At 39.6% G+C, this 24,935-nt stretch overlaps 1 protein-coding gene and 1 pseudogene across 1 annotated transcript in view; one reads left to right on the forward strand and one right to left on the reverse strand.

The window, feature by feature from the left end:
* Positions 1-24,935, forward strand: part of IL1RAPL2 (interleukin 1 receptor accessory protein like 2) — a 744,540-nt gene that overhangs the window by 259,943 nt on the left and 459,662 nt on the right. The window lies entirely within an intron of this gene.
* Positions 9,910-12,653, reverse strand: LOC129073229 (AP-2 complex subunit beta-like; annotated as a pseudogene).

Below are 24,935 nucleotides of genomic sequence, written 5' to 3' on the forward strand. Positions count from 1 at the left end.
TTTCCATGTACATTATCATGTCATCTGCCAACAATGAGAGTTTTACTTTCTCCTTTCCAATTTGGATGCCTTTTATTTTTTTTTCTTGTCTGATCATGGTGGCTGCCCTTCAAATACTATATTCAATAGAAGTGGTTAAAGCAGACATCCTAGTCTGGTTCCTGATCTTAGCTGGAAACCTTTTAGTTTTTGCCGATTGAGTACGAGGATGGCTGTAGGTTTTCCATATATGGCTCTTATTATTTTGAGATATGCCCCCTTTATCCCACTTTCCTGAATGATTTTATCATAAATAGGTGCTGTACCTTATCAAATGTTTTTTTCTGCATCTATTGATATGATCATGTGGTTTTTGTCTTTCCTTTAGTTTATGTGATGTATTACGTTACTTGATTTACAAGTATTGAACCAACCTTGCATCACTGCGATGAATTCCACCTGATCATGGTGGGTGATCTTCTTAATGTATTCCTGAATGCGATTTGCCAGTATTTTGTTGAGGATTTTAGCGTCTATGTTCTTTGGTGATATTGGCCTGTAGTTCTTATTTATTTATTTATTTATTTATTTATTTATTTTTCCTGGTTGTGTCTTTATCTGGTTTTTGGTTGAGGTTCATGTAACCCTCATAAAAAGGGTTTGGGAGTGTTCCTGCATCTTGGATTTTTTTGGAATAGTCTGAGAAAGACAGGTGTCAGCTCCTCCTTAAATATTTTGTAAAATTCTCCTGTGAAACTGTCTGGTCCATGGCTTTTGTGTGCTGGGACTATTTGGATTGCTGCTTCAATTTCACCAGCTGTTATTGGTCTGTTCAGGCTTTCAGCTGCTTCTTCATTCAGTGTTCGCAAGTGTTATTTTTCTAGAAATTTGCCCATTTCATCTATATTTTCAAATTTCTTGGCATATATTGTTCATAGTAATTTTTGAAATCCTTTGTATTTCTGTGGTATCAGTTGTAATTTCTTCTCTTTCATTTTTGTTATAATTTATTTTGGTCCTCTCCTTTTTTTCTTGATGAGTCTGCTTAAGGAATTGTTGATTCTCTTATCTTTTCAAAGAACCAGAACTTCTACTGTTTGATTTTTTGAATTGTTCTTTTGGTCCCTATGTCATTCAATTCTGATCTGATCTTGATTATTTCCTTTCTTCTACTTGTTATGGGCTTTGTTTTTTGTTGTTTCTCCAGTTCTTGAAGCTGGAGGGTATGTCATTTATTTGAAATGTTTCCATCTTCTTTAGGTAGGCCTGTATTGCTATGAATTTCCTCCTCAGGAATGCCTTTGCTGTACCCCATAGATTTTGGACTGTTCTTTCATCATTTTCATTTGATTCCAGAAACTATCTGATTTCTTCTTTGATTTCATTATTGACCTATTCTTTGTTTAAAAAAGTACTATTCAGTCTCCATGAACTTGAATGTTTTTTAGTTTTTCCTTGGGATTGGTTTTTATTTTCAAGCCCTTGTGATCTGAGAAAATGCTTGTTTTGATTTTGATTTTCCTGAATTTGTTGAGGCTTGTTTTGTGTCATATCATGTGGTCTAACTTTGATAATATTCTATGTGCATTTGAAAAGAATGTTTATTTTGCCTCTTTTGGATGACAGGTTCTATATATGTGAGTTAAGTCCATTTGATCTAATGCATCATTCAGTTCCACAATATCCTCGTTGATGTTTTGTTTTGAAGATCTATCCTTTTTTGACAGTGGGGTGTTAAAATCCTCTACTCTCAGTATGTTACTGTCTATTTGTTTCTTGAAGTCCTCCAAGATTTTCCTTAAATATTTGGGTGCTCCTATGTTGGGTGCATTATGTTTACAATGTTTATCCTTCTTGAAGGATTCTCCTTTTGAATATTATGAAGTGTCCTTCTGGGTATCTTTTATGGCCTTTGTTTTGAAATCGATTTTGTCTGATATAAGTATTCCTACCCCTACTTTTTTTCAGTGTCCATTCACTTGGAATATTTTCTTTTCCAATCCTTCACTATCAGTCCATGTAGGTCCTTTCTTCTGATGTGGGTCTCTTGTAGGCAGCATATGTGTGGGCCAACAAATGTATTCTTATCCATTCAATTATCCTATGTTGTTTGATCGAGGTATTTAATCCATTTACCTTTAAAGTTATTATTGATAGGTACTTATTCATTTTTTCCCTTTGTACCTGTGATTCTCTCTTTCTCACACTGTTTCTTTATCTTCTTAATGCTGTCCCTTTAGCATATCTTGTAGTGCTGGTTTGGTGGGGTGTATTCTTTTAGCCTTTTTGTCTGGGAAACTCCTTACTTCCTTTTCCATTTTAATTAAGAGCCTTGCTGGGTAGTGCAGTCTGGGCTGCAGGCCCTTGCTTTTCATTACTTGGAATATTCCATGCCATTTCCTTCTGGCTGTATTTTTGTTGAGATGTCAGCTGCTAGCCTTATCAGGGCTCCTTTGTATGTTACTACCTCTTTCTCCCTTGCTGCTTTTAGGATTCTCTGTTTGTCTTTGATATTTGCCAATTTAATTATGATGCATCATGGAGTGGGCCTCATTGATTTCTTCTTGAATGGGACCCTCTGTACTTCCTGGAGTTGTGTGACCTTCTCTCTCCTGTAATTTGAGAAGTTTTCCATCATTACTTTTTTAAACAGGTTCTCAATCCCTTGCTCTTCTTCTCCTTCTGGTATCCCTATTATATGGATATTATTACGTTCCAGGTTGTCCTACATTTCCCTATGCATCTTCATTCTTTTTTAGTCTTTTTTCATTTTCTTTCTTTTTCTGGGAGCTTTCTTCTACCTTGTCCTCCAGCTCATTGACTCGATCCTCTGCTTCATCGAGGCTTCTTTTGAATCCTACTGCATTCTTCAATTCAGAAATTGCAATCTTCATTTCCTCTTTCCTCTTATTGATAGTTTCCATATCTTTTCATGCTGGTATTGTTTGCAGAATGTTCCTCATAGTTTCTGTGTAATTTTTGGTAATTCTTTTTGATCTCACTGAGCTCACTGAGCTTCCTTAGAACAGCTAGTTTGAACTCTATGTCTTATAATTTACTTGCCTCTATTTCATTTGTTTATCTTTGTGGGGATTATTCCTTTCTCTTTGATTGGGGTGAGTTTCTTTTTCTTCTCATTCTTTGTGAGGTTCTTCTCTTTTGTTTTTGCCTCCTAAATTGATCTATCTTGACTTCCTGCCTCTGTGGTGTCAACTTTTATGGTAGGGGATGGCTTTTTTCTTTCTTTCTTTCTGGATCTGTTCCTGATGATGTCAGCTGTTGACCTCATGTGACCTTAGGCAGTCTTTAAGAGACTTCCAGAATCTACTGTCTCTATATTTCTCTTCCAGTTTTTAATCTAGTCACTCTGTCTTTAGCAGTCAGGGCAGGGTGGAATCCCTCCTGTGGGCTTGGCTATTGTATCTTTCATGGTCTTGCCACACAGGGGAGTGGTCTGCCTGAGCAGGATGGCTGCTGCCATATTGGGGAGGAGTCAAGACCGGGGTACCCACTTCCCACTCCTTCATTTCTTCCCCAATGCCTCTATCTCCAGACCTTCCCCAAGCGTCTCTAGACCAGTCTGTGTACCCTGTAGCCAGGGGTTTACTATCTGTGACTGCCACTTTATACTCAGCACCCAGGCCCATGCACCACTGGGCCAGGGCTGAGCATATAGGGATTGTGGCTATTGTGTCCTTTCACACTGCTGTCCCTCAGGAGAGTGGTCTCCCAGAACAAGATGGCTGCTGCCACATGGGGGAGGAGTCAGCAATGAGACCCTGCCATCCACTTTCTCAGTTCTTTCTACAAAGCCTCCTCCCCCAGTCTCTCCACAGGCAGCTCCAGACCACTCTGCCCCCATCTCCAGCAGCAACCAGGGTAAGTGGCTACCACTACAAGTTTTTGCCTTGGCCCTTTAAATGGCTCTGGATCTTTAGCTGCCTGTCTCTGGAAGAGAGCACACTGCTGCTTGTCACAGCTGGCTGTTGTCTGTGTGCTTTTCAGACTCTGTTGTTGTAGGCTGGAGATCCTCACTTATGGTTTAGACCCTCCTCTTCTCTGGGGAATCCAACTGGCTGTTTCAATATCCCTCTGAAGCTGCCAGTTGAGGGTGCCCAGTCCACCTGTTCAAGTCTCTACCACACTACTTACCAGTTAGATTGTGTAAAGGCAATACCTCTGTCTGTCTGAGGTTTTAAAGCTCTTCTCTTGCAATTGTTCATTTATTTTCCAGGTGATCTCCACAATTTAGTTGTAATTCCAGATTTTTCCTGGGAGGAAGTCAGTGTGATTTCCACTCCTCCTCCACCATCTTGAGGTCCACTGGTTGAGTTCTCATATCCTATTAGCTACCCTATATCTATGTGTGTGTGTGTGTGTGTGTGTATGTATGTGTACATACACACACACACACACACACACACACACACACATATATATAATTTTTTATTGTATTTGAAGTATAGTTGTTTCCCTTTCCCTACCACCACTTTCCCCAACAGCATGAGTGGAACTGGTGAACATTATGCTAAGTGAAATAAACCAGGCAGTGAAAGACAAGTACCACATGATCTCACCTATAAGTGGGTCCTAATTAACAAAATAAAAAAAAATACCCTATGGAGTTTGATTGGAGAATTTAATCCATTTACATTCAAGGTTATAATAATAGGTGTTATTCATTGCCACTTTTCTGCTTTGTACCTGTGTTCTTCTCTATCTATTTCTTCTTCTTACAGCTGTCACTTGTGCATATCTTGCAATGCTGGTTTCATGGAAATATACTCCTTTAGCCTTTTTTTCTCTAAATCTGGGAAGCCATTTATTTTGCCTACCATTTTAATTGAGAGCATTGCTGGATAATGTAGTCTTGGTTGTAGGTTCTTGCTTTTCATTACTTGGAATATTTTGTGTCAGTCCCTTCTGGCTTGTAGTGTTTCTGTTTAGAAATAAGCTTATAGCCTTATTGGAGTTCCCTTTTATGTTACTAGCTGTTTCTAGTAAAGAAGAAAGAAGATCCCCTCTTTGTCTTCAAAATTTGTCATTTTCCTGAATTTATGTGACTTTTTCCTTCACCAGATTAGGAAAATTTTCTGTCAGTATTTTTTCAAACAGGTTTCTTTTTTAAAAAAATATTTTATTTATTTATTTTTAGGCAGAGGGGAAGAGAGTGAAAAAGAGAGGGAGAGAAACATCAGTGTGTGGTTGCCTCTCATGTGCTCCCCACTGGTAACCTGGCCTACCACCCAGGCATGTGCCCTGACTGGGAATCAAGCCAGCGACCCTTTGGTTCACAGGCCAGCACTCATTCCACTGAAATATACCAGCCAGGGTCAAACAGTTTTTTGCCCCTTGCTCCCATTCTTTTCCTAGTAGTATCCCCATGATGTGAATATTGTTGTGTTTCATGTTGTCTGAAAGTTCCCATAAAGTATTTTCATTTTTTTTAAATTTCATTCTTCTGACTGGGTATTTTTTTCTACTTTATCTTCCACCTCACTGATTTGTTCCTCTGCTTCATATAGGCTGCTTTTAATTTATGTTAGTGTATTTTTCATTTAGATATTAGATTCTTCATTTCCAGCAGGTTCTTTGTCATAGTTTCTATGTCCTTTTTCATGTTGATGTAGTTCCCACTAAGTTTCTTTTAGCTCCCATAAATTTCCTTGTAGTTCTTTTCATGTTCCTTGAACATTCCTATGACCATTACTTTGAACTCTATTCTGATAAATTTCTTGAATTTCATTTAACTCTTTTTCTGGGGATTCCTCCCCTCTTCTAGATTGGGGATTTTTTCTTTGTCTCCCAATTTTAAGTGACACTTTTTGTTTGTTTCTGCATATTAGATTGATCTGGTTTGACTCTGTCTTCTTGGAGTGGCCTTCTATGGTAGGAGCCCTGTGAGATCCAGTGGTGTATCTCCTTCATATCCTGGGCTGGATGATCTAGGGATGTCCTTTATGCAATTTATTAGGGCTCTCCTGATGTATTTAGGTTTTTATTGTTGTTGGCCCATTCATTTTTGGGCTCTACCCTTTAGTTGCTAACTGAGAGTCTTACCCCACCATGTCTTTTATGCTGACAGAACAGAATAAAACAACACAGAAAACAAAACCCACACCAGCAAATATTCCCCTTAACAGCATCAATATCAATAACAAAGGAGCAATGATTAATAAATGTGGAAAGAGAATAATAATATATTAAGAAAGGAAATAAGGATATGGATTACTATGGGTAAGAAAGATGATGATTGTGGCCCTGGCTGATGTGGCTCAGTGGATAGAGTGCCAGCCTGCGAACCAAAGGGTTGCCAGTTTAATTCCTAGTTGGGGTACATATCTGGGTTGTGAGCCAGGTTTCCAGTTGGGGAGTGTACAAGAGGCAACTACACATTGATGTTTCTCTCCATCTCTTCCTCCCTTCTCCTCTCTAAAAATAAATAAATAGATATTTTTTAAAAACTTGCTTGTGTAACAGGGCTTCTGAGAGGGGAAGCCTGCAGCTGCATAAAGGGAGTCCCTGACAGCAGGGGAGATTCAGGGATGAGAGAAAAAACAAAACAAAACAGAACTTGCTGAGCAGTTTGGGAATCAAAATGATTTTCCACTCGCAAGCCTGTGGATGGTGCTCTACCCTACTTCACGAGGAATGCCTGCCACTGTTTTGGCTGGAGAAAAGGAACCTAGTAGACGAGGGGAATTTTTTTTTGACCCATTCTAAATTTCTCTCACCCACAGCACCAAGCCATGCTGTATCCACAGGTTCTTTCCCACTGGGACCAGTGGGGCAGACAGTTTCAAAATCTGTGCAATGTAAGGATGAGACCAAAACAGAAAACTTGGTAAGTGGATGGGGGGGGGAACAAAGCTTTTCCAGTCACAAGTTTGCAAACAGTGGTCCACCCCCCCCAGCACAAGCTTCCCCTGCTGCTGGAGCTGGGGCTGTATAGAAGAACCTAAGAGAACAAGAAAATTGTATATTGACCCATCCTGAACTTTTTCCAGCCAAGTCAAGACATGCTGGATCTTAAGATCCTTTCACACTGAGAACAGCTGCACAGAGAGATCAGAAGTTTGCACAATGATGATTTTCTTGGGCCACACCCAACTCAGCTTGCAAGAAAACCAGGGGCTGCACAGAACAGAGAGTTCTGGTCTCTGTTACCTGCAAAGACTGTTGGCTAGTAATTAGAAGGATGATGGATGAGTTGAGCCAGTGGGAAACTCTGCAGGGAGGCAAACCTACCTGCACTCTACAAACCCATGCAAAGGGAAGGGAGTGCCTGCCTCCTCATGTAGAATTATAGGCACTATCTTCAATGCGGAAACTCCACAGAATAATTCTACAAGATCCAATATTCCTCTGTTAGGGCATTTCTTCAAAGGGATGAATGAGAACATGTGAGAATTTTGGAGGATAGCACCTGACAGCAGGAAAAAGAACTCAGCCTCCTACTGAGGCCTGGGAAAGAGACAGTTTAGCCCCCACCTGCAGTCTTGGCTTGCCCCAGTTCCAGTGGGAGGCTCCTTTTATATTTCCCCTCAAGTTCAGAGCTTCTGAGCTCACTCTTGCAAAGGGGAAAGTTGAATATACCCATTCTGAACCAGCAGTGAACCCTCCTGAGGAAGCAAGTGCCCAAATATCTGTCAATAACTGAAGGGATTGGCTCTGAGTATGTGCTACTCTCCTCTCACAGAGTACACTGCAGACTGCAAAACTTACAAAGAGGAAACAAGCTAGCCCTATCTCAACGGACTTGATCTCAGCTTTCAGACCCTCATCAAAAAGCTCTAGAGGGAAATCAGGAAACCTCAGGTAAGGGCAAAGAGGCTGAAAGGAGGAAACCAACCATGGAGAACTTTGGCCCTTATACAGACCGGCCATCAGCTCCAAACAGGAAACAGCTGACCCTTTTACACAGGTTTGGCCCCTCACATGAAATGGATAGGTAACGCTTCAGAAACTATTCACTACTCGACATAATCTGGGACAGATGAAGACATGTGGTTCAGTGATAGGGGAACACACCCACCATCTTACCTGAAGTCTGAACAGCACCTCCCAAGGGAGATCCAGGGTTCCAATCGTTCCAAGTATACCAGAAGTCCTCTCAGAAATAGGTGAGTCAGCAGCTAGGCTTCGACTAATGGCACAACCACAGAGCGGCAGGTGGAGGCAGTACCTCCAGTGCTCTTAGTCATTATTTGACCTATCCCTGGGTCTTTTGTTGATAAAAAGCCAGCCATGCAGATCAGCAGGGACCATCTCAGATGCAGCCTAGCATAAAAGAGACAGCAACAGACTGTGGATCACTTGTAGCTTTAAACAAACAGGCTGCTGATGTCGGGAAATGCCCTATCTGATTTCAGGAACTGTAACCCCACCAACAAGTGAGAGGGCCCCAAGGCTAGAAATAATCAAGGAGGCTTTGGGAAAACAGGCCACTGAGGAGATTAAATTTGTCCCCTCGGCAGAGGCGCAGCTCCTCCCTCCCTCACATCACCCTGCTTTGCCCTGTGATGGTCAGTTGTTGATGATGGGTAAGTTTTCTCATGAGGAGAAACAACCTAAGACAAACATCGGCTGGTATGGGCAGCAGACAGGGACTTGGGGGACATGGAGAAAGGGGAAAAAGCCTGGCACCTCTTGGCTCGGCTGGGACATGGCTGGAGTCCTCATTCCATCTGAAAGAAATCTCCTTTTCTCTTGATGGCTCTCTCCCCGTTCCTGGCTCAGGTTCGAAACAATACTGGAGACAGTCCTAAACAAGATCTGGTGGTTCCCAGGGGAAATCAGACCTAAAAGTAAATTCTTTAAAGTATGCTTTGTTTCTCCTTCAAAAGTTATGATAGCCACCTCATGCTGGGAAGGAAATTTACATTATTCACGGACCCTAACCTTAAACCCTTTGGCACTCTTATGTTTACTATGCTCTCCTGTTTACTCGTCTCCTTTGTTTACTAGTCTCCTCTCGGACCCATGTAAATTTGTGTGTTCCTGTCGCTTGTTTCCTTCAAAATATCATCTATTCTCTGTAAGCATTAATATACTGATGTAATGAGATAACCTGTGTATTCCTTTTACCTAGCCCCACTGACAACCATTTCAATAAAAGCCTTTGAACAAAGGGGTTTGGGGCCTTCCCCACTAGAGGGAAGAGCCACATCTCCTCTCCTGGCAAAGAGAGAAGTGTTTGCGATGACTTGTGTTTATTCCCCCCATCCATGACAACGCTGGGATGGGCTCTGCAGGATTCAGAGTCCACTCTACCATCTCTGATGGCCCCAGACAGTAACCCACAGATCCCAGAGCACCATGCTCCCCACGACACGCTCTGTGTCCATGGCAGTTGTTGCCCGGATCAGGGACGAGCAGCAACCCAAGTGCCACTAGCCTGTGACAGTCCTAGAGCTACATGGGCTTACACAAGCCTCAGACAACACCAGAGTCATATCCAGAAGGAGTACACAGAAGGCACGCGCTAAATTCTACTCAGACAAATTCTACTTCCTTCTCATTATTTGTATTATTTTTCCATTCAAATTGCTTTTTTTAGTGATGTTTATCCTTATTTTAATATTTAATGTCTTTTTCTGTTTTGGAAATGTGCTTTCAATTACAAAATCGCAAACTACATTAAGAACTGCCATCCATGGCACAGTGTGGAGAAGCCATGGACAAGGACTGACAGCAGAAGCAGGTGGCAAGAGTTGGGAAGTGGGTCAAGAAGTGGTTAAACATTCACAGGAAGCTAAAACTATTTAACAGGTTGTACCCTAATTTAGCACAGGTTACACTAGTCACTACCTTGGTGGGTGGCTTCATTGTATTTGGGTTCAGATTCTACATGACAATAGCATTTCTTCCAGTTAAGAGTCCTTGGCTTGCACCGATCACAGGGTGGCTGGAGGGCACCGGACCAGCCTATTAGTTTTTCAAAATGTTATTGTAGACCTGATAGATGTACTGAGAGACTTCAGGAGCTCTGCACTTTAGTGACAGCATATAATTGGGGTTTCCTGGCTGGATATGTAGCTCAACCAAGATCCAAATTCCATTGGTGAGCTTCAGAGATTGGTATAGCATGTCTTGCACTTCCACATTTCTCTTGGCAATAGTATAAATGTTGTTGTTTTGCAGATTGCTGGAAACAGTGTCAGCATTTAAATGACACTCCTTAATCTGAAACTGAAATTAATTTTCATTGGGAATATCTTTCCACATTGCGAGGAAGACCTGGTGTTCTGTTTTGCCATCTTCTACAAAAAGCACATTGAGTGGGATGAGGCAGCTAAAGTAGAAGACATCAATATTGTTTTTCATAGCCACCTGCAGGTTATTCAGAGGTTCCACCTTCATGACTGGGCCCAAGGTGTTGAGAGGCAGGGAGACATCGATGCTCTGATTTGGCATCAGTGGTATGTGGATCGCCAGGGGAGTGCTGGAGATGACACCATTCTTGTTAAACTATTCTTGTTAAATTGGATCACAATGTCTGTCATGTGCTGCAGAGCTTTGTTGGTGAAGTTCATCTCCTTATAGATGTGCCCCTGAAAATGAGTAGAGGTTCCAGAAATCTCCAAGCCTGTAGCCTTTACTGCAGGCAGCCAGACAGCCTTAGGAGCCATGTATCCACCATGGGCCATGCTTATCCCTGTGGAGAGTTCAAACAGATTTTTCAGGCCAGTGCTGATCATGGCAGGGGTAGGGGAAGGAGCAAATCCTCCTCCCAAGAGATCCACTGCTCCCACCTGCATGTAGGAAACCTGAAGCACATTGACTGGAGGACTGAGGTCTAGGTTTAAAAGGTCTCCCAGAAGGTCACCTTCAGAGGGTTGCTACAGATTGGTGGCAGTGGTGGTACCAACAGGGTTGTCACCAGCATCAGTGCTCCCATGATGTATTGGCAAGTGTTTGTGATGTATTCCATGACTTCCTTCCACAAAAGCATTGGGAGGCTTGTGGTACACAGAGGCCAAAGAGCTAATGTGGCAGATTAGCTCATCCAGCAGAGTTGGCTCAATGAGATCTTTCTTCTCAGAGATCAGTGGTTTCTCAGACAAGACTACTTCTTTGGCTGTGACAGGATCCGTTGAGAGAAACTGACAATAAATATAGCCCCTATCTCAAAGGTCAGGATTATCAGAATCCTGTGTTGCCAAGCTCAAGACCTGCTGCACCAGCCCCTGTGTTTCCAATGGCTTCTTGAGGAACAGCTTCAGGATGGCTGTGAGCAGAGTGAACTGCACCTGGGTGCTTTCACCATGAAAACCCTCCAGGAAGCTCTCTCATAACTCATCTGTATTGTTAATTCATTCAGCATATTTTCCCACAACCCAAATCATAGCTGTTTGAGCATCTGGCTTATCCAGAGAGTCTAAGTTCTCACAGAGAGTAGCAATGATACTTTCATACTTGTTGGGGTACTTGTGGAAGATGTCCCTGATGACAATTGCCTCTTGGACCACATAATTTACTTTTGTCTGGATGAGATCAAGCAATGTGCTTACACAATGTTCTGCAGATTGTTCCACTTTGATGACACACCGTCCAATGGTCCACACAGGTTTGTGAACAAAATCAACACCTACCTCTGTGGCATATTCCTTCATTTCGAGCCAGACCCTGAGCAATATTGGCTTGGGATGCTAAACAAATCACGATGTCCAACTTCTCTAGTTTAATATAGATGGGATCATTATACTTCACAAAGAAGACTTTGATTTCCTGCTTTAAGATTTCAGGCCTTTTCTGAACAATTAGGTTGATGTTCCTCAGGGCGACATACTATACCTCTGGTTCCCTCGAGAGCAAAATGACAATTTAAGGGGCCAACTTCTTCAGCAGCACATTGTAGTAGTCAGAGTCTTTGGGCAACAACTCCAGAAATTTCATTAGGACTTTCACTGCTGAAAGCACCACCGCTGAGTTGGCATGAGACAGCCAGGGAGTCACCCACTCACAGATGCTCTGAGCCTCTTGGTAATCTTTAGGGTTATAATTGGACAGGCAGTATAGGATGAAAATCTGGCCCCATTCAGTGTACTCACTCAGGACTGTCAGTAGCTTATTAATGTTCTGTGAGTTCGAGTCAAGTGAGTTGCTATTTGGATGAGATTCGCTGATTTCAGATAATGCTGCTACAGCATTAGTTACCACCATTGGATTTGAATCTGCTATGAGATCCCACAGAGAACCCAGAACTCCCTGATCATCCAATATCATGGAGTTTTGCCACGCAGACTGCTGCTGTTTTCTGAGCACAGGGATCTTCATCCTTCAAGCACTTGCAGAGGGTCTCACAGAGATATTCTGTAATCTTGTTGACCCAGATGCACCCCGTGGTTCTGACTGCCAAGGCTCGAATCAGAGGATTGGGATCTTTACATTCCTTCACAAAGCTGTTGACAGCCATGATAGCCATGTCTGGCTGAGTCTTGGTGCTGTTCATCAGGTAGAGATAGACAAGCTTCTTTAGTTCCAGGTTGTGACTCTGCATGCAGTTCACTACATCTGTAAAGAGAGAGCTCACATCCTTCCCCAAAGTCATAGCAGTGATCACTTTCTTCACAGACTCCTTTCTCTTTTTTTTTCTTTTCATTGTTGAGTTCAGCCTTTAATTAAAAGATTTTGCCTTTTTAATTTGTTCTGAAGTATTTGGAGTCAGTCATGGTGTTGGCTCTTTAATGTGTACCAGAGGCAAGGAGAGAGGTGGTAGAAGCAGCCAGAGTTCGGCAAGAGTGGTGCTGTAATGGTTTCCTGCACGTTATGCTCAAATTGCTTTTTAACATTTTTTGCTTTTCCATCATTTTTGTTTCTATTCTCCCTATTTTTATTTCAAACCTCATATTTTACTCTTCCCTTTCCTTTTTTTCCCATGAATAACAGTCTTAATTAATTAATTAATTAATTATTAATTTTTAATTGTTCAAATACATTTGTCTCCATTTTCTCACCACTGCTTTCCCCTGCCCCATGCAAACCCACCTCCCATCCTCAGTTGTTCCAAACTTTGGCTTAGACCATGGGTCTTTTATACATGTTCCCTGTCTTGACCCTTCGCCCTCTTTTCCTGGTTTCCTGCTCCCACCTCCCCTCTGGTAACTGTCAGTGTCTTTTTCCTTTCAATGTAGCTGTTTATATTTTTCTTGCTTGTTTGCTTTGCTGATTATGTTTCCTTTATAGGTGAAGACATATGGAATTTGTCTTTCACTGACTGGCATGTTTCGCTTAGCATAATACTCTCAAATTCCATACATGCTGTCGCAAAGGGTAGTAGCTCTTTCTGTGTTTCTGCTGCATGGTATTCCATTGTGTAAATGTACCATAGTATTTTCATCCACTCATTTACTGATGAGCACTTAGATTGCTTCCAGCACTTGGCTATTGTAAATTTGCTGCTATGAATACCGGGGTGTATAGGTTCTTTTGAATTGCTGTTTTGGGATTCTTAGGGTATAATCCCAGCAGTGGAATTTCTGGGTCAATATTCATTTTCATTACATTTTTGAGGAAATTCCACACTATTTTCCACAGTGGCTGCACCAGTCTGCATTCCCACCAGCAGTGTATGAGGGTTCCCTTTTCTCCACAACCTCGCCAGCACCCGTTATTTGTTGATTTGTTTATGATGGCCATTCTCATTGGTGTGAAGTGGTATCTCATTCTGGTTTTAATTTGCATTTCTCTGATGGCTAGTGATGATGAGCATCCTTTCATATGTCTCTGAGGCTTCTGTATGTCCTCCTTGGAGAAGTATCTGTTAAGGTCCTTTGTTCATTTTTTAATTACATTGTTTGTCTTCCTGGAGTGGAGTAGTAATGAGTTCTTTATATATTTTTGAGATCAAACCCTTGTCTGAGGTATCATTGGAAAATATATTTTCCAATAAGATTAGTTACAGTTTTCTTTAGATGTGCAGAAGCTTCTTATTTTGATGAAATCCCATTTCTTTCTTCTTTCCTTTATACCACTTGCTCTAGGGGACATATCAATGAAAATATTGCTGCATGGGATGCCTGAAAGTTTCCTGCCTATGTTCTCCTCTAGGACTGTTGTGACATTGTGACTTATATTTAAATCTTTTATCCACCTTGAGTTTATTTTCATGTATGGGGTAGGTTGGAGGTCTATTTACATTTTTTTGCATGTAGGTATCCAGATCTCCCCACACCATTTTTTGAAAAGGCTATTTTTATTACATTTTATGTTGCTGCCCCTTTTGTTGAATATTAATTGACCATTGAGACATAGGCTTTTTTCTGGGCTCTCTATTTTGTTCCATTGGCTTATGTGTCTGTTCTTATGCCAGGACAAAAATCCTTTGATTACAGTGGGCTTGAAATATAATTTGACATCAGGTATTGTGATCCCTCCTACTGCATTCTTCTTTCTCAAAATTGCTGCACCTATTTGGGGTTGTTTATGGTTCCCTATAAATTTTTAAGATATGTGTTCTATATCTGTGAAATATGCCATTGGTATTTTAATAGGGTTTACATTGAATCTATAAATTGCTTTGGGAAGTATGGACACTTTAATGATGTTAATTTCTTCCAGTCCATTAACACAGTATTTGCACCCATTTATTTGTGTCTTCATTAATTTCTTTCTTCAGGTTGTGTACTTTTCTGAGTACAGGTCTTTTACCTCTTTGGCAAAGTTTATTCTAGGTACATTATCTTTCATGTTGCTACAGGAAATGGGATATTTTTCTCATTTCTAATTCTGATATTTCATTTTTAATGTACAAAAATGCCTTCAATTTCTGAACATTGGAGCTGTATCCTGCTTTTTTCCCAAATTCACTTATTACATCAAGTAGTTTTTTGGTTGTGTATGTAGAGTTTTCTGAGTACACTATTATATCATCTGCAAACAATGACAGTTTTACTTCCTCCTTTCCCATTTGAATACTTTTTATTTCTTTTACTTGTCTGATTGCTGTGACTAGGATTTCCAAAGACTATATTGAATAGATGGTTAAAGCAGACAACCTTGTCTTGTTCCCAATCTTAGTAGGAAAGCTTTGAGTTTTTGCCCATTGAATATGATGTTGGCTGTAGGTATTTCATACATGGCCTTTATTATGTTGAGGTATGCCCACTGTATTCACACTTTGCTGAGTGGTTTTATCATAAATGAATGCTGTACCTTCCTAAATGCTTTTTCTGCATCTGTTGATATGATCATGGAATTTTGGTGTTTCCTTTTGTTTATGTGATGTATTATGATTATTGAGTTGTGAGTATTGAACCATTGTTGCATCCCTGGAATGAATCCCAATTGATCATGGCAGATAATCTTTTTAATATATTGCTGGATGCAGTTTGCCAATATTTTGTTGAGCATTTTAGGATCTATGTTCATCAGCAATATTGGCCTGTAGTTTTCTTTCTTTGCTGTGAGCTTATGTAGTGTTGAGTTAGGATGATGCTGGACTCCTTAAAACAGTTTAGGATTCTTCCCTCTCCTCAGATTTTTTGGAAAAATCTGAGAAGGATAGGAATTAGTTCTTGCTTAAATGTTTTGTAAAATTCTCCTATAAAACCGTCTGGTCCAGGGCTTTTTTTGTGCTGGGAGTTATTTGTTTAAGTTTCACCAGCTGTTATAGGTCTGTCCAGGCTTTCTACTTCTTTGTTCTGTGTTGGAAGGTTAAATTTTTCTAGAAATTGGTTCATTTCACCCAAGTTTTCAAATTTCTTGGCATATAATTATTCACAGTAGTTTCTTATAATCCTTTTTATACCTTTGGTATCAGTTATTTCTCCTCTTTCATTTCTGATATTATTTATTTGAGTCCTCTCCCTTTATTATTTATTTATTTATTCATTCATTTGTTCATTTATTCATTTATTTTTTATTAACCCTCTTTTTTTTTCTGGACTTCTTTTTCTTTTTAAATTTATTTACTTTTTAAATACATTTGTCTCTGCCTCCTCCCCACCTCTTTCCCTTGCCCCCTCCCTCCCTCCCTCCCTCAGCTCTTCCCCTTTGGTTTTGTCCATGAGTCCTTGCTATATGTTCCTTATTGACCCTCTTAATACCTGTCAATTTAGTTTATCTTTTTACAGAACCAACTCCTGGATTTGTTGATTCTTTGAATTATTCTTTTGGTCTCTAAATCATTCAAATCTGCTCTAATCTTGATTATTTCCTTCCTTCTACTTGCTCTGAGCTTTGGTTGTTGTTGTTTAACCAGTTCTTGAAGCTGTAGTGTCAGGTTGTTTATTTGAAATGTTTCTAGCTTTTTTTAGGTAGGCCTGTATTGCTATGAACTTCCCTCTCAGGACTGCCTTTGCTGTGTCCCATAGGTTTTGGACTGTTGCATGTTCACTTTCATTTTTTTCCAGAAATTTTTATATTTCTTCTGTGATCTCATTATTGACCTACTCAATGATTAATAGAATGATATGCAGTCTCCATGAGTTTGAATGCTTTTGAATTTTTTCCTTGAGGTTGATTTCTAATTTCAAGCCCTTGTGGTCTGAGAAAACAGTTATGATTCCAATTCTTTTGAATCTGTTGAGACTTGTTTTGTGTTCTATCATGTGGTCTAGCTTTGAAAATATTCCATGTGCATTTGAAAAGAATGTGTATTTTGCTTCTTTGGGGTGAAGTTTTTTATCAATATCAGTGAACTCCATTTGATCTAATCCATGGTTCAGTTCCAAAGTAGCCTTTTCCATATTTTGTCAGGAAGATAGATCCATTTTTTAAAGTGGTGTGTTAAAATCCCCTACTATCAGTGTGTCACTGTCTATATATTTCTTGAAGTCCTCCAGTGTCCTTCTGTGTCTCTTTTTATTGTCTTTGTTTTGAAATCTATTTTGTCTGATAAAAGAATTGCTACCCCTGCTTTTTTTCCCCCTGCCATTTGATCAGAATATTTTTTTGAATCCATTTACTTTCAGTCTGTGTAGGCCCTTTGTTCTGAGGTGGGTCTCTTGTATGCAGCATATGTGTAGGTCATGTTTTATAATCTATTCAACTACCCTATGTCTTTTTATTGGAGAATTTAATCCATTTACATTTAAAGTTATTATTGATCGATAAGTATTCATTTTTTTCCTTTGTACCTGTGTTCCACTCATTCTCACTGTTTTTCTTAGTCTTCTTAAAGCAACCCCTTTAGCATATCTAGCAAGGCTGGTTTTGAGAATGTATTGATCGATACATATTCTTTTTGCCTTCTTTTGTCTGGGATACTTCTTACTTCCCCTTCCATTTGAATTGATAGCCTTTCTGGGTGATGCAGTCTTGGTTTCAGGCCTTTGTTTTTCATGATTTGGAAAATTTCTTGCCCTTCCCTTCTGGCTTGTAGTGTACCATTGAGAAGTCAGCTGTTACCCATACCGGGGCTTCATTATATGTTACTACCTCTTTCTCCCTTGTTTCCTTTAGTATTCTCTGTTTCTCTTTGATATTTGTCATTTTAATGATGATGTGTCTTGGAGTAGGCCTCATTGGGTTCCATTGAGTGGGACCCTCTGTGACTCCTGGACACGTGTGACTTTTCTCTCCTCAAATTAGGGAAGGTTTCCATCATGACTTTTTCAAAGAGAGTCTCTATTTCTTCCTCATCCTCTTCTCCTTCTGATATCCCTATTATACAGATATTATTATGTTTCAGGTTGTCCTGCATTTCCCTAAATTCCTCTTCATTCTTTTTGAGTCTTTTTTTTTTTTCCATTTTCTTGCTCTTTCTGGGAGCTTTTTTTCTACCTTGTCATCCAGCTCAGTATTTTGATCCTTGGCTTCATCTAACCTGTTTTTGATTCCTTCTACAGTGTTCTCCAATTCAGAAATTGTATTCTTCATTTCTTCTTGTCTCATTGATAGCTTCTATGTCCTTTTTCATTTTGATATAGTTTGCAGTTAGTTCCTCATATTTTCCCTTTAGATTTTTGTAGTTCTCTCTGAGCTCTCTGAGCTCATTGACCTTCTTAAAAACCATTGTTTGGAACTCAATATCTTCTAGTTTACTTGCCTCTATTTCATTTAGTTCCCTTTCTGGGGATTCTTCCTTTCCCTTCGAATGGTGGGTATTTCTTTGTTTTCCCATTATTTGTGAGACTCTTTTCTTTTGCTTCTGCTTCTTCAGTTGATCTGTCTTGATTTCCTGATTTTATGGTATGAACTTCTATGGTAGGAGGCTGCTGTTTTTTTCTTTCTGGATCTGCCTCTGATGATGTCAGATGTCATCCCTGTCTGACCTTAGGCAGTCTTTTGGAGACTTCCAAGAATCTACTGTTTGTGGCTGTCTCCTTCAGCTGTTAATATAGTCACTTTGCACTCAGCAGGCTTGTTTAGACAGCTCAGGGTGGGGTGGAGTCCCTCCTGGTGGTGGAGATATTGGGTCCTCTCCTGCTGCTGCCACTCAGTGGATTGGTCTCTGCCTGAGTTTAACCTGGAAAGGGGAAGATTTTCAGAAGGTCGTAGTGTGAAAGAGATCAAGATTGAAGTAAAGAACAAACTGACAGTACCCAGAGAGAAGAGGATAACAAGGGGAAGAAGGGGAAGGGTCATCAAGAAACATATATAAAGGACCCATGGACAAAGCCAAAACAGGGGTAGGATTGATGATGGGAGAGTGGAGACAACTGTACTTTAATAACAATAAAACATGATTATTTAATGACAAAAATATGGGTAATAAAATTATTTTTCTAAATATAATGAAGTCTGTCAGCAGATATTTTAAACATTGGTATATAGAAGGCTTATTGGTTTATTTTGTGTTATTCCAAAAATCAGATAAAAATCAAATAGATAAAATACACACAGAGAATATTTTTCCTGAATGTTAGAATACATTTCAATAGAGTTATTCAATACTGAAATCATCAACCATGTGAGCCTATTAAAGAATAGCTATCAAGGCAAAGCTAAATGCTCGGGACTCTTTAGAGAGATCTTGTATTAGGAGGATAGAGTCTTTCTAATTATCATTCTTTGGGACTAAATGATTGTTGAAATGACACAAACTGATCAGGATTATATTAAGCTTATACTTATCAAGGACTCTGGAGCCAGACTACTTCAGTTCAATACTCAATTCTGTTTCTTACTAGTTATGTGACCTCCAGCAAGTCACCTGATTTCTTGATGCCTCAGTTTTTTATCTTTAAAATATAGATAGTAATAGCATGTTCCTCATACATAGACTGGTAAGCATTAAATGAGATGATATCTGTTATGCCTTTAGAACAGCACTGAACTAATAGGAAGTGCCATTTAAGTGTTATATATTATTATTTTCCAGAAATGTTGATGATGATGCTTCTCCCTTTTCTTCAGTAAATGTAGCCTTTCATTACAATTAAATATATTTATACTAGATATAAAATAGAATGCCATCCTGACAAAATCCTTTAAAACACTGAACAAACAACTAAAATTGTTCTGTAGATTTCTTATTCAAGGAGCTCTAAAAATGGCATAAGCAGCTACATTATACCTCCGGAATGTGTTGTTGGAAGTTGTAACTTTAGGAGAACATTTCCCATTTGATAGCTTATATTTTTAGAGTTTAAAAAAAAATCATAGTGCAAGATTTGGAAGCAGCTTAAGTGTTCATCAATAGATGAATGGATAGAAAAGCAGTGGTATGTTTACACAATGAAATACTACTCCACCATAAAAAAGAAGGAAATCTTACTCTTTGGGACAGCAAGATTGGACCTGGAGAGCATCGTGCTAAGTAAAAGAAGCCAGTCAGAGAACATCAAGTATCATATGATTTCACTCTGTGGAATCCAATGAACAAAATCCAGTGAACTGACAACCAAAATATAGACAGACTCATAGATTGAGAGCAGGCTGACAGCTGTCAGGGGAGGCAACTGAGGGGTGAGTAGGGAGATAGAGGGATTGAACAAAATAGAAAAAAAGAACTCATGGACAAGGACAACAGTGTGGCGATTTGTGGGAAGAGAGGATTGGGGGCAGGTGGAGAAAAAGTATGTGGTGATAAATGTTGATATATGGAGACTTGACTTGTGGTGGTGACCAAATGATACTGTGTACAGAAGAAGTGTTGTGGACTGAAAGGAAATCAACAGAGACAAGAGGGAAGGAGGGGGGCGGGGAAAAGGAAGGGAAGAGGAAAGTCAAGGAACATATAGCAAGGACTCATGGACAAAACCAAAGGGGAAGAGTTGAGGGAGGGAAGGAGGGAGGGGGCAAGGGAAAGTGGTGGGGGGTAGGCAGAGACAAATGTATTTGAAAAAATAAATTAAAATTAAATTAAAAAAAAAGAAGTGTTGTGGAATTGTGCCCCTGAAACCTATATAATTTTGTTAACCACTGTCATGTCAATAAATTTAACTAACTGGGCTTTCATAAAGGATAGGGCAAAACAGGTTTATAGTTGCAAGCACAGGGAACAGAGTTAATTATTGTATTATTATTTATTAATTATTATATTACTTTCCCTACTTTTAAACCTACTTTTGTCCCACCATGTATTTCTTATTTTGGTAATCCTCATATTAACTGTATGAACTACACAAGGAAATTATTATCCCCATTTAAAGCTGGTGAGACTAACCAACATAAAAGTTAAGTGAATTGCCCGAGGTCACAGAATAAATTTTTAGTAAAGGCAGGATAAAAACTCAGGTCTCTAAAATTTCAGCCCATGGCCTGGGCAATATACCATATGGAGAGTGAACTGCTTTTAGTCTGTCCATTCTGTTGATGACAAGCTTAATTTCCTTTTGATTTTGCAAGGTTTACAGGGAGTCAATAAAATCATTCACTTAAGCTCAATGTATTATCTACATAGACACTATTGGAACACACCTACCAGCTAATTAATTTCCTTATACATTATTATAGATCTTTTGCAAAATTGTAGAGAAAAGTGAAATTTCCTTTAATAAGATAAAAGTTAAACATGATTTCTTACTCTGGATCTTTACATATAAGTACTCTGATGGCTCAAGGTATTGGAAAATTGAATTTTTGGAGTGAGATTTGCTTTGGTGATTCTTGTACTCTGTCTCTACACTACCCCTACTTCTTCACTCCCACCCTTGTTTTTTTCAACCTTTCTGTCCTTGTCACACATATTCTCAGTCATACATTATATTGCATCCCCACCCTAGAAGTTGATACAGCTTATGTTTTATTTAATTGGCAAACAAATAATGATTACTACCATTTATTGAGAACTAAATACAAGGGCAGAAACAAAAAGCCCTAAAATTATCTTCTGGAAGGCAGATCCCTTGTAGTACAGGTTTTCCACACTAAGTGAGTGTTCTAGACATCCATTGTATCAGTGTACCAGCTGGCATCATTGTGACAGGCTGTGTTAAGCTTCAGTGAATTTTTTTGAAGACTCTTTCAACATGTTTGCCCATTTCATGATGGGTGATTTGAGTGCAAGAGCACATATGGCACTGAGTTTTCAGTGATTTTTGATGAAAAATGTCATGACTACCATGCTCCACCGTCCTTATTTAAGCAGTCTTGTCCCAAGTGACCAATTTTTGTTTGTTTGTTTCCCTGGGTGAGAAAAGTCCTCAAAAGGAAACATTTTAACAATGTGGAAGAGGTAAAACAAACAAAAAAAATAGCAGAAGCACTAAAAGACATCAAAATCGACAAGTTCAAAACTGCTTTGAAGAGTAAAAAAAAAAAAACACATCTTGGCAGGAGCATTGCATCAAATGGAGAGTACTTTGAAGGTGACTGAAGTTTAAAAATGTAAGAAAAAATACACAACTATTTATAAATAAATTAGAGGTTTTTGATCCACCATCGTATGACTTAGGTCTGTACTTTGCACTTTAGAAGTATGATTTCATTTGATCCATATAACAATCCTAATGAGTGGGTAATATTACCACCCACAGTTATGCATGCATTAAGAAAAGGGAATGCCAAATAATTTATGATGCATAACCAAGACCACCCAGCTATTGTCAGAGCCAGAATTCAGATTCAGATGTACTTAAATCAGAGCCTATGTTTTCAACAACAACATTATAGGGTTTGTGACTGAGATACATGTGGAAGATGTTTTTGACAGTAGGGATAGGCTTCCTTTATAAGATCATAACATATAAGCAGCCCTATACTAATGAATATCATGGACGTTTTCTTTTCTTAAGGTATATTTTATTGATTATGCTATAACAGTTGTCCCATTTTCTTCTCCCCTTTATTTCCCTCTTCCCTGCATCCCTCCTCTCCAACCAGCATTCTCCCCCTTAGTTCATGTTTATGGGTTGTACATAAAAGTTCTTTGACTTCTCCATTCCCTATGCTATTCTTAACTTCTCCCTGTCTATTTTGTACCTACTATTTATGCTCCTTATTCCGTGTACCTTTACCACCACTCTCCTCCCTCCTCCTACCCACTGATAACCTTCCATGTGATCTTCATTTCTGTGATTCTGGTCCTGTTCTAGTTGTTTGCTTAGTTTGTTTTTGTGGTTTGGTTTTTTAGGTTCAGTTGTTGATGGTGTGAGTTAGTTGTCATTTTAATATTCATAGTTTTGATTTTCTTTTTCTTAGATAAGTCCCTTTAACATTTCATATAATAAGGACTTGGTGATGATGAACTCCTTTAACTTGACCTTATCTCAGAAGTACTTTATCTGCCCTTCCATTCTAAATGACAGCTTTGCTGGATAGAGTCATCTTGGATGTAGGTCCTTGTCTTTCATAAGTTTGACTACTTCCTTCCAGCCCCTTCTTGCTTTTAAGGTTTCTTTGGAAAAACCAGCTGATAGTCTTATGGGAACTCCTTTGTAGGTGACTGTCTCTTTTTCTCTTGCTGCTTTTAAGATTCTCTCCTTATCTTTAATCTTTGGTAATGTAATTATGAGTTGCCTTGGTGTGTGCTTCCTTGGGTCCAACTTCTTTGGGACTCTGAGCTTCCTGGACTTCCTGGAAGTGTATTTCTTGCGCCATATTGGGGAAATTCTCCTTCATTATGTTTTCAAGTCAGTTTTAAATTTCTTGCTCTTCCTCTTCTCTTTCTGGCACCCCTCTGATTTGGATGCTGGATTCTTTAAAGTTGTCCCAGAAGTTCCTAAGCCTCTCCTCATTTTTTTTTTAATTCTTGTTTCTTGATTCTGTTCTGGCTGAATGTTTATCTCTTCCTCTTGCTCCAAATCATTGATTTGAGTCCCAGTTTCCTTCCCTTCACTCTTGGTTCACTGTATATTTTTCTTTATTTCACTTTACACAACCTTCATTTTTTCCTCTATTTTGTGACCATACTCAACCATTTATGTGAGCATCTTGATTACCATTGTTTTGAACGCTGTGTCTGATAAGTTAGCTATCTCTTCATCACTTAGTTCTTTTTTTTTTTTTTGACTTTTGATCTGTTCTTTCATTTGGGCCATATTTATTTGTCTCAGTACACCTGTTATGTTGTAATGGGCAGAGTGTTAGGTGTTCCCCAGGGTGGATCAACTCACATTGCTGTGTTGTGGTGCTGCATGTGGGGGAGGACTCAGAGATGGAACAATGGCATTTGCTCAGCTCTTCGAAGATTTTCAGTCACTCCTCCCCCTGTTACCTATAAGCAACTTGGTGCTGATTCCTGGGTAGCTGGGTTTGTAGATGTTCTAGGACAACTCTGTGTCTCTACATCTATAAGTCCTGTGAGGCTGGGAGTTTCTCCCACCGCCACAACCCCAACAGGTTTTTACATCTAGAGGTTTTGAGGCTTTTTTCCCCTGCACTGGAACCTTGGGTTGCGTGGTCTATCTCACTCCCCTGTTGTTCCTGTTGGTTTATCCACATGCAAATGTGGGACTGCCTGGTCCACCAGCCACTGACTCACCCATCCAATTCTCCAGCTACTGCCTTACTATGTGTCCTTTCCACCCCAGCTGCCTGTCTCTGCCCCTCCTACCAGTCTGGATGTATGTTTCTTCTTCATCTCCTTGGTTGTTGGGCTTCCATACAATTAGATTTTCTAACAGTTCTGAGTATTTTCTTTTTTGTTTTTAAATTTGTTGTCGTCCTTCTTTTGGTTGTGCAAGGAGTCAAAGTGTATCTACTATGCCTCCATCTTGGCCAGAAGTCAGACATTTTCAAAGTTTGGATACAAATGAGACAGGCAAGGATTAGGGGTTTTTGGCTTCCCAGGAACTAAAATTCCCTCCTCATAAACTAGGCAGTGTCTTTTTCTTCTTTTGGGCTATCTGAGACTAAATAGATAGATGCTTGTGAGCTCCTGCAAAAGTGATGATTGGACACTGGCCCATAAAAAAAGGTCCTAAAGTCCTAGGTTTCATTGAGACATGTAACTAGACTGTCATGCTAAAACCAAGTAACTTAATGCAGCAAGATTTATCTGCAGTATTTTCACTGGTTTGTAACCCCAGGTAACCATTACCACAGACAAGTTTCCTGAAAACCATTTTGTTCTCTCACAAATAATCTGACCACATCTTGACTACAGACAGCTTTAAAGATATGCACCCCAATGTTCATAGCAGCACAATTTATAATAGCCAAGTGTTGGAAGCAACCTAAATGCCCATCAGTAGATGATTGGATCAAAAAATTATGGTACATATACACAATGGAATACTACACAGCAGAAAGGAAAAAAGAACTACGAAACTTCGCGACAGCATGGATGGAACTGGAGAGCATCATGCTAAGCGAAATAAGCCAGGGGGCGAAAGACAAATACCATATGATCTCACCTATAAGCGGAACCTAACCAACAATACAAAGATGCAAATAAAATATGACCAGCAACACTGAAAGGAAAAGAAATCAACAGAGACAAGAGGGAAGGGGGGGCGGGGAAAGGGAAGGGAAGGGGAAAGTCAAGGAACATATATCAAGGACTCATGGACAAAACCAAAGGGCAAGAGCTGAGGGAGGGAAGGAGGGAGGGGGCAAGGGAAAGAGGTGGGGGGGCAGAGACAAATGTATTTAAAAAGTAAATAAATTTAAAAAATAAAAAAAAA

The sequence above is a fragment of the Pteronotus mesoamericanus genome, unplaced genomic scaffold, assembly GCF_021234165.1.
Source record: "Pteronotus mesoamericanus isolate MK-2021 breed Mesoamerican mustached bat unplaced genomic scaffold, CSHL_Meso_final contig_37, whole genome shotgun sequence".
In the NCBI taxonomy this organism is placed as follows: Eukaryota; Metazoa; Chordata; class Mammalia; order Chiroptera; family Mormoopidae; genus Pteronotus; species Pteronotus mesoamericanus.